The sequence below is a fragment of the Rhincodon typus genome, chromosome 27 (genome assembly GCF_021869965.1).
Source record: "Rhincodon typus isolate 14 chromosome 27, sRhiTyp1.1, whole genome shotgun sequence".
NCBI classification, from domain to species: domain Eukaryota; kingdom Metazoa; phylum Chordata; class Chondrichthyes; order Orectolobiformes; family Rhincodontidae; genus Rhincodon; species Rhincodon typus.
In genome coordinates, this window is record NC_063358.1 from 20,790,727 (window position 1) to 20,799,686 (window position 8,960).

The window sequence follows — 8,960 nt, forward strand, 5'->3', positions numbered from 1 at the left end:
GTTCAGGGCTCAAAAGGTTTTCTTGCATGATTATATTCTTCTGATTTGCAAGGGTAGGTAAAATGCCAACTTTAAATGGGCAGAACGCAGGAAGTTGTGCTCCCTGCTAGGACCTTCTGGGCATCAGATTTAAAAACATCGAGGTGGGATTTCATTCTCTCTAACCCAGGAGCATCATTCAACCTCTATTCATGAATATCGTCCATCCCAGAGATAGAATAGAATAGACATAATTTATTGTCACTTGTGCTTTTTACAAAACAAAATACAGTGACAAGTGTTGAGGTTGCCATAGCACAGGGCCCATATTAAAAACAGAAGGCATAGTTAAGAAAAAAAAGATTTTTAAAATTCAGACAAAGTCCATCTTAGTTAATTTAATGGCTCCTGGATTCAGGAAACATGGTACCATTGCAAGACCGTCATGCTGGGATGCTGGAATCCCAGGACACAAGACTCTGCAAAAGCCGCCCAAGGATCAATCTCACCATCAATCCTGGGAAGGAAGACATCACAAAAGCCTCCAAAAAGAATCCCGGGCCATGCCGCCGAAGATGGGGAAGCAGACCACTACTGGACGAGGCCACAATGGCCACAAGGAACCACCATATCAGCCATTCAAAACAACCGTCCTCCACCTCACCGAGATCGTCTTCCCAGATACTGGGACTCCATGCTCGACCCTCCGCAAGCCCCCTCCTCAACGCTGCTGCCAGAGTCATGCTCCGGCCCTCACAAAGCCGACTTCTTACAGCCTTCCACCAAAAAAAGTGAGAAAAGAAGAAGCAAAAAGATGAGGAAAGAAAGAATAGAAAAGTGGATGGAGTGGACGAGCCCTGGGCCCAGGACCCTGGATGCTGCCTCCTCCACCGCCACCATCTTGCTAATAAAAATGTCAGAGGCATCTGCGAAAAGTAACGCCATGGTTCAGTGGGTCCTATCAAAAGGAACTCCTGAAGGCTGCCTGGGAGAGAAAGGAAGTTCATTTCCCAAGGCATGGCAACAGAAGGGAATCCTGACTGATGAAAGCAGCCTGGACAGAGGTGGTTGTGGAGGTCAGTGCTATGGGCAGCTCAAGAGAACTGCCCTGATATGAACCATCGTCCACTCAATGCTTCATGCCCTGTGAATATGAGTCAACGTAATAAAGTTACCATTGCACAGGACTGTCAAACACAAGATGGGAGCCATGTGCAAGCCTGAAATAAGGCTCCTGACCCCCTGCTTGAGCAGGCTGCAAGTTGGCAAGGGAGCTTTGGGATCATGTATGTACTGAAGGGGAGATTAGATATTGTTAAGATCCCAGCTGATATTAAAACTGATCATGTCAGATCCCAGACTGAAATATGGATTGATAGATCATATTTTGTTCTTTTATTGGTCTTGATGGCTTAAACGCTTTAACCTTCTGAGAACATAGGGAATTGGACAAACTATATTACTTTCCTGTAAAGAACATCAACGAACCCCTGCATACACCTGCAGGCTGCTTATTGGAAGAGACCATACATGTCCCTCGTTGACATTTGGTAACTAGAAACATCAACACTGGCTTATAGCGCTGCCTCCCAAGCTCTGTGGTTCTTTTTTGTAGGAGACCCTTTCTTGGTAAACTGCTCAATGTTGTTGTTGACTCTGGTTTCCCTCTTCAGGCACTGCCTGCTCTCTGCCACCACTCTCGGAACCTCATACTTCAGGTCATATTGTCACTGGGCATTCCTTCTTCTTCTCTTCCTCCTTAACCCTAAGCCTCTTAACTTCAGCAATACCAGTTCAGTGCTGTTAAGGTGGTCAGGCAGCTGGCTTAGAAGTGTTGATCTGTGAAGAATAATCAGGAATGACATTGGTCAATTTGAGAGCTTGACATTGTTATGTACCCTTTGGCTCCTTATCAAGTTGCTCATGAGTTGGGTGAGAGCCTGGCTTTCAGCCACCTCAACATGTTGGAGTACATCCTTCATAACCCATGGCTGGTTCCATCATGATCATTTTGCCATGTGCAAAATCTTTGTAGACTTGATCTTTCCATTGCTTTCAATGTATACAGCAATTAAGTCAATCTGGCTTTTGGTAACTTTCATGAACCCCTTTGATAAAATACCACAACCTTGGAATATATTGCCTGCATAATGGTTTCATTCCCATGTCCTTAACTTCCAGATACATGGGCATGTTGAATACCTCTAAACAGCTACCTGTGAAATGAATACCCTCACCATCATCACTCCTGTTGGTCGCTCTTCAGTGTCATTCTTCTCAGAGTTTAGGGAATCATAGAAGGTGGTCAGGATGATGATCTGAGGTGTCACACAGACCTAGAAGAAGGCGTTGGCAATTCAGCCCCTCAAGTTCGCTCCATCATCCAATAAGATCATGGCTGATCTCATCTCAGCATCAACTCCACTTTCCTGCCTACACTCCATAACCCTTCAAGTTGTTACTGACTAAAAATCTAACTATCTCCTCCTTAAGCTTATTTCCTGCTCTTCCTTGTTCTACTCTCATTCCGTTTAGTATTACCCAGTCTTAATCCTACAATGCCCCTTATTCAGTTCACCCGTTCTTTCTCTTTCCCTGGTTACACTATTGTGAATCCGACTATAAATATGCAAATCCCACCTTTCTTTGTCCTTTTTGTCCTTATCATTGTCATTTTCTCCTCTGTATCCCAGTTTTCTTCCTTCATTTCTCAGGATGTTTCAAGGGTCCCTGACAACCGCACCGATTAAATTCCATTCCTTTCTCCCTAACCAACCTTTATCTGAACCTTTTGAATTGAGACTCTTTTATTGAGTTGAGCCCCATTTTGAGTTAAGCTTGCCTACCCCGGTCAGGTTTGCTGGTCTCAGCCAATGTGGCTGCCTATCTTGGGCCAGCTTATTGACCTGATATTTCTTTGCTTTTACACTATAGGCATTTTAACATGATACATAACAACAAGTAAGGCCGCATTTGACTGAGACTTCTCATGAGCTGGTTACCTGGCCAGGCTTCACCCATCATATTGTAAGTGTAGCTTGGATATGAAGGAGAGTTAGCTCACTGGAACTTAGAGGAAGATGTCTATCGACCAGTTACATGCCTCGTGTATACATAGTCAAGTTTGTGAACATAAGTGTTTCCCTGTGTTGCCCAATTAAATTGCACTATGAACATAATGTCAGCGGGCTGCTGAGTTAATGAGTATTTATGGTACGCTAATGAATGCAAAAGACATTCCAAACCATCACAAGCAGAAAGCTGATCAGCTCTGAGACGTACCAAAACTTTAACTTATTGTCTGAAAACTGAACTTTTGCATCACATCCAAATTAAGCTCCCCCACCCAACTTCCTAAATGCTCATCCTGGGAAGAATCCAGTCAAGGTGTGGGATATGGTACTTTGGTGAATTAATTGGGGTTAGAAGAGATTTTGCAAATGTGCTGTATGGATTCAATAGAGATGGAATGGACTACATGAAAAGTGTACCTGGAGGCTCCAGCTTTAATGAAACTGAAGCCTATCAGGTGTCATTGCTTTGAAGTAAAGAAGGAGTGTCAGATAAGATTGAAGAATGAACAAATGAAAATTATTTGGAGTTATCACTAAAAATTTGGAATGAATATTATTGGATCATCGTGGGGATTTGGGCAAAGAGGTTTGTTGATTGTTCCTCGCCTAAGCTGTTCACTGCAAACTAGTGATGAAAGAAATCCAGAGACATAATGAATTTCCCTGCCTCAATTGTTGCTGGCTCTGGTGACTACCTGGACATGACTGGTCATGAATTCTGGGACAGGGGAAACATGCTTATCCCCTAACTTTTAAAAGAAGGCCTACATGTGGGATTGTCTCCCTTCTTCGTGGCACTTCACACTTACGTTTGAAGTCTTTGATATTTAGTGGGAGGGGAGTCTGCTGATTCCCTTTCAGTGGGACATGCAACTTTTTGGACATTGTAATGGCTGTCCTGTTACATCATTACTGCTTTTCCTTTCCTGGCAATAGACAGTGATCTCTCCCTCATGAGTGGAGATTCCACCTGGAGCTCACCCTTTACCCCTGGAAAAGACTCAGCATCAAAACAGGTAAAAATTCTGTTCTGATCCTTGTCCAAGTGGGAACCACTCTAACTGAACATTCAAGCCCATGTTTCATAGTTACCTCTTGCGCCCCATTTTGTGCATTAAATCTGTTGGTTACAGGCAACCTGGCAGCCGATCTGCAAATACCAAAAGTCTCCTCTTGTGACTTTCATAAAGTTCCATCCAAAATAACATCATGAATTGGAAAATGCATTGTGGGTACAACTCTTCATTCATGATGTCACAGGAAACAGGAGTTCTATCAAAATGTCTGCTTCCAACAGTTCTGAAGTGTAAACCAGCCTACATGAGGTGACTGTGGGACAACAATTAAGTGTGCAGGTATTTCACTGAATAATGATTAAGATTATGAGGCTGGATGATAGAATGGATTTTAAGTAAAGCAAATAGTGAAGGCAGGTAAACATCGAAGAAAATTTATTCCATTCACCAAACAGTGTACATGGAGCAATAATAATATAGGTTGATTCATTTAGAAGCAAATAACGATCAGATTAAATTTGAAAACAACGTATATTCTAAACTATTTTAATTTCCCATCATATAAACTATCATGAACAAGATTTTTAAAATTCCTTTTTATTGATTCATTGCCACAATGCAAACTTACCCAATTTTGTTTAAAACAGCAGGCAGGGACTTCACTTAAACAAAAAAAAAAATCAGGATCTATAATTACACCTTAAGCTTAAACCTTCCATCTCCCAGAAATCTAAAACACACCCAACTCTAGGTTCTTCTCTCACCTGTGTTCTTGAGATGACTAATATGCTGCACTGCAATTGATGTTTCTTTCTTTTGCTCACTTCCTGTTAACTGTTAAGTAGTCTTCCACTTATCTTCATACACATCCTTGTGTTGTTACATGTCAATGTTTCCATAGAACTATGAAACTTTATACCTCAGAAGGAGCCCATTTTAAATATCAACTAGAACATTATCACACCTATGACAAACAGGAGAGGGTTCAAAGACTTAAATATATGGAACAGGCTATCAGTTTGTCACACACATGCCCACTTCCAAGTTCGGTTACAGATACCATAGCATTTGAGTATCCACCAAAGAGACTCCAGTCATACATTGTAGCTACATGGGTTTACATGGAGTTGGGAGCTCATAGAGGAATGGAGGCTTGGATTGGTGGTTTTATTAGATGTATATCTATTCCGGCTATCCTTGTGGGCTAGGAGAAAAGGGAATGCTTCACCTCACTTGTCCTAGAAATTGGCATTTTAAGGAAACTTTCAAATGTAGCAACCTCTTTCTCATATAACAATGGCCAATCACTCCTTCAGCCTGAATGGCTAACCTTCTTCCTGCTGTTTGCTGGAGACCACCCTTGTTATCAAAATGGTCCATGTCCTGACCAGTGCCAGGCTCTTCTGCACCCCCCCACCCTTCCCACCTCCCCTTAAATATTATGGTCATTGTGGTTCTTTGCTTGAACAATCCACTGCCTTGTTATTTTCCTTTAGCCTGATACTGTCTGCTTCTGACAATAAAATACCTTTTCATCATAAAAATTGAAATGTCTAATTGGTTTAGACTTCAGACAATGTAAATCAAGTAACAATTTAATGCTAACAACTTTAAAAAATCAAAGAATTCGAGTCAATTTGTATTGATATTTATTAATTCTTTGTATGTCAATGCCATTGTGTGATGTAAATTTATATATGTAAATATATATATGTTTTTAGTGGTATTTGTTTTGAGTTTGGTTTTCTCGGTTTCGCGTTAATAATCGGTGGGTTTTCTGTGTGTCTGAAGTCAATAATTAACTTGGAAATAGTTCTGTAGCCATGGTGATTTATTTTAAAAACATCTTTTGAAGTCTTACTTTTAGAGTGAATGGGTTTTGTGCAGTCTAAATGGACTTTTGTTTATTTAGATTGTTTTGTGATTCAAAAATGTAAATGATGGAGTCTCAAGGTTTCTGAGAATATTCTGGAACTTGGATTCATTTTTCAGCTGTGGGGAAACACCCATAGCTGAGAGAGAAAATCTTCTCTTTTCACTTTGAAATTTCAGTATGGCAGTCCTATGAAGTCCTTGGAATAGGATGGCTGTGTAAAAAAATGCTCCTGTGAAGGGAACATACAGTAGAAAAGGAAAGGCAATTATGTAACCTACGTATCTATTGATATAAACCAGGTTGTCCATGTTTTATTAACTGCTTTGTCAACCTATCTTGCCACGTATGATGGTTTTTACACATGGACAGCCAAGTCCATTTGCTCCTGTAACCCTTTCAGAATTCCACCTTTCACTTTATATTATGTATCTGCATTCTTCCTACCAAAGTGGAAAAAAATTTCCAACTTCTCCGCATCAAATATCATCTGCCACGTGTCAATCCATTCCATAAACTTATATATCTTGTTTTGAAAATTGACACCTTCCTTTTTATGGTTCATGATACTTCCAAACTTTATTTCAAAACTTGCAGATTATACAATGTCCATTACAGCAAATTCCAAGTCATTACTATATACCAGAAAGTGTAGGGTCCCAGTGCTGATGCTTGGGAAACTCCACTATAAATCTTACTTACTCTGAAAACCAATTTAGACATGATAAAAATACCTAAACTCATTAATCGTATCCATAACTTCTATCTGAATTTAAGCATAGAGCAAACTTTTTCAAACACACATTTTAAAATGTAACTAATTAATTTAAACATAAATAATTCAGAATACTGTCAAATGTACATGAAACTTAAAGTCAAAAGTTTAACAGAAAGTTTTGTTTGTCCAACATCTAATATGCTATTGTTATAATCCTTGTGGGGAAGCTATAACCAAAATGACCAAATATATTGTGACCTGCAAATGAAGAAATTACTAACAAGATTCCATTTTTGTAGCTGTTACTTTGACATTAATCAGAAACATTGCAAATTACATATGTATTAACAGGGAAATGATACTTCAAATATAAAGTCGTTTCATTTTAAATAGTCAATATAACAAAGATATGTCTTACACAACCATAATTAATCAAATGAATCCACATTCAAATGTTACAATTTATATTGTTACACAACTCCTGAATTTGAGCATTGAAAGCTTGGGCTGTTTGAATATGATTTGTACTCTGATTATCACAAAACAAGTAAAGCAACATGCTGTTTGATTCATCATCAAAACACCTACCATTTGGATGTGATGTTGAGATTGGGTAGTACATCCTGAGAAGTCCTATGTGTATTAATAGTTACACTAAAACAAGTTAAGATAATCAGTCAAATTTATAAAGCAGCTTATTTATGCTTGCTTGAAGTGACATACATTTATAAACAGAGACCTGTTCTCTGCATAATAAAGGGGTATGTTCAATACTTTCACCTTTTCTAAATTATCTCGAAGCTTTGGGAGCCTACAATTTCCTATTGTTTTCTCCAGGAATGCCTCAGCCAATCGGAGTTGACTTGACATCCAATTACTATCCCCTTTTTCTTGTTTTACAAATTATTGTGATCATTTGAGGTTTGGCATTCTTATGCTTGACCTGATGACTGCAAGATGGAAAGGTTTGCCAAATATTTCTCTTGTCAGTGATTTCCAGAAGTGCTTTTATGGCTGACAATTTACATTGTAGATACCGTTTGTAAACTCTATCATTCTTCTAGTACTTTACCTAGAAGATAATTCAATAATATTATTAAACCCTACATTACATGGTGTTCCCTCTCTTGCCAAGGCCCTAGGCTCTGGACTTCTCTCCCTAAATTTCTTTGCCATATGTTTCTGTTTTCCTCCTTCTAAGCCACTTCCTAAAACCCATGTCTATGGCCAAGTTTTTGAACGTATGCCTTAATACCTCCCTATGTGGCTCGGTGCCAATATTTGTTCAATGATGCTTTTCCAAACAGCCTTTGGACATTTAACTTTATTGAAAACACTAAATAAATGCAAGTTGTTGTAAAGCACTTTGTTCGCAATATTCAGATTTCCCACTGTGAAGTTCTTTTCTTCCTGACTCTATTGTCTTACATGCGCAGCGAAAAGGACCAAAAACATTTTAATAAATATGTATTGACCAACTTTCCTTGACTATTGGTAGCTGTTAGTCAACAGCCATTGTTTGGGTTAGAATTTTAATCGGGATGCTTTCTATCGGCTCAATTATAATTATGCTATTGTCTTATGAACATGTGTTTCCAGTCAATCAAATGCAAATGTGACATGGGATTTTTTTAAAGATATATAGTTGTCACCCAACGTGTCACACAGAAGTTGCAGCAAAGAAATTGCATCTGGATGCAATACAATATTTTAACTAACTTGTTTTCAAATCTATATTTTAAAATGGAACTTACTTCTGCAATCCCAGCTTTTGACATGAGTTATTATTCTCAAATAAAAATGTTTATTTATTGCTTTTACAGCAGATATTTCCTTTGTGTTGACATATATAGAATCCTTGATACTTTACCATTGGAATCAGATCCAATGACAATGGCAAAATGAATGTGTATGATGCACCACCTACATTACCATACACACCAGTGGAAAAAAATGAACAAATTGCACCTATGCTTGGTTCACGACAAACGACAATGTCTCCCAGTCACGAGCCACTTCAACTCCCCCTCCCACTCCCTGGACGACATGTCCATCCTGGGCCTCCTCCAGTGTCACAACGATGCCACCCAGAAACTGGAGTAACAGCACCTCATATTCCGCCTTGGAAACCTACAACCCAATGGTCTCAATGTGAATCAGAGATAGTAGGAACTGCAGATGCTGGAGAATCCGAGACAACAAGGTGCAGGGCTGGATGAACACAGCAGGCCAAGCAGCATCATAGGAGCAGAGAGGCTGACGTTTCGGGTTTCTGATGAAGGGTCTAGGCCCGAAACGTC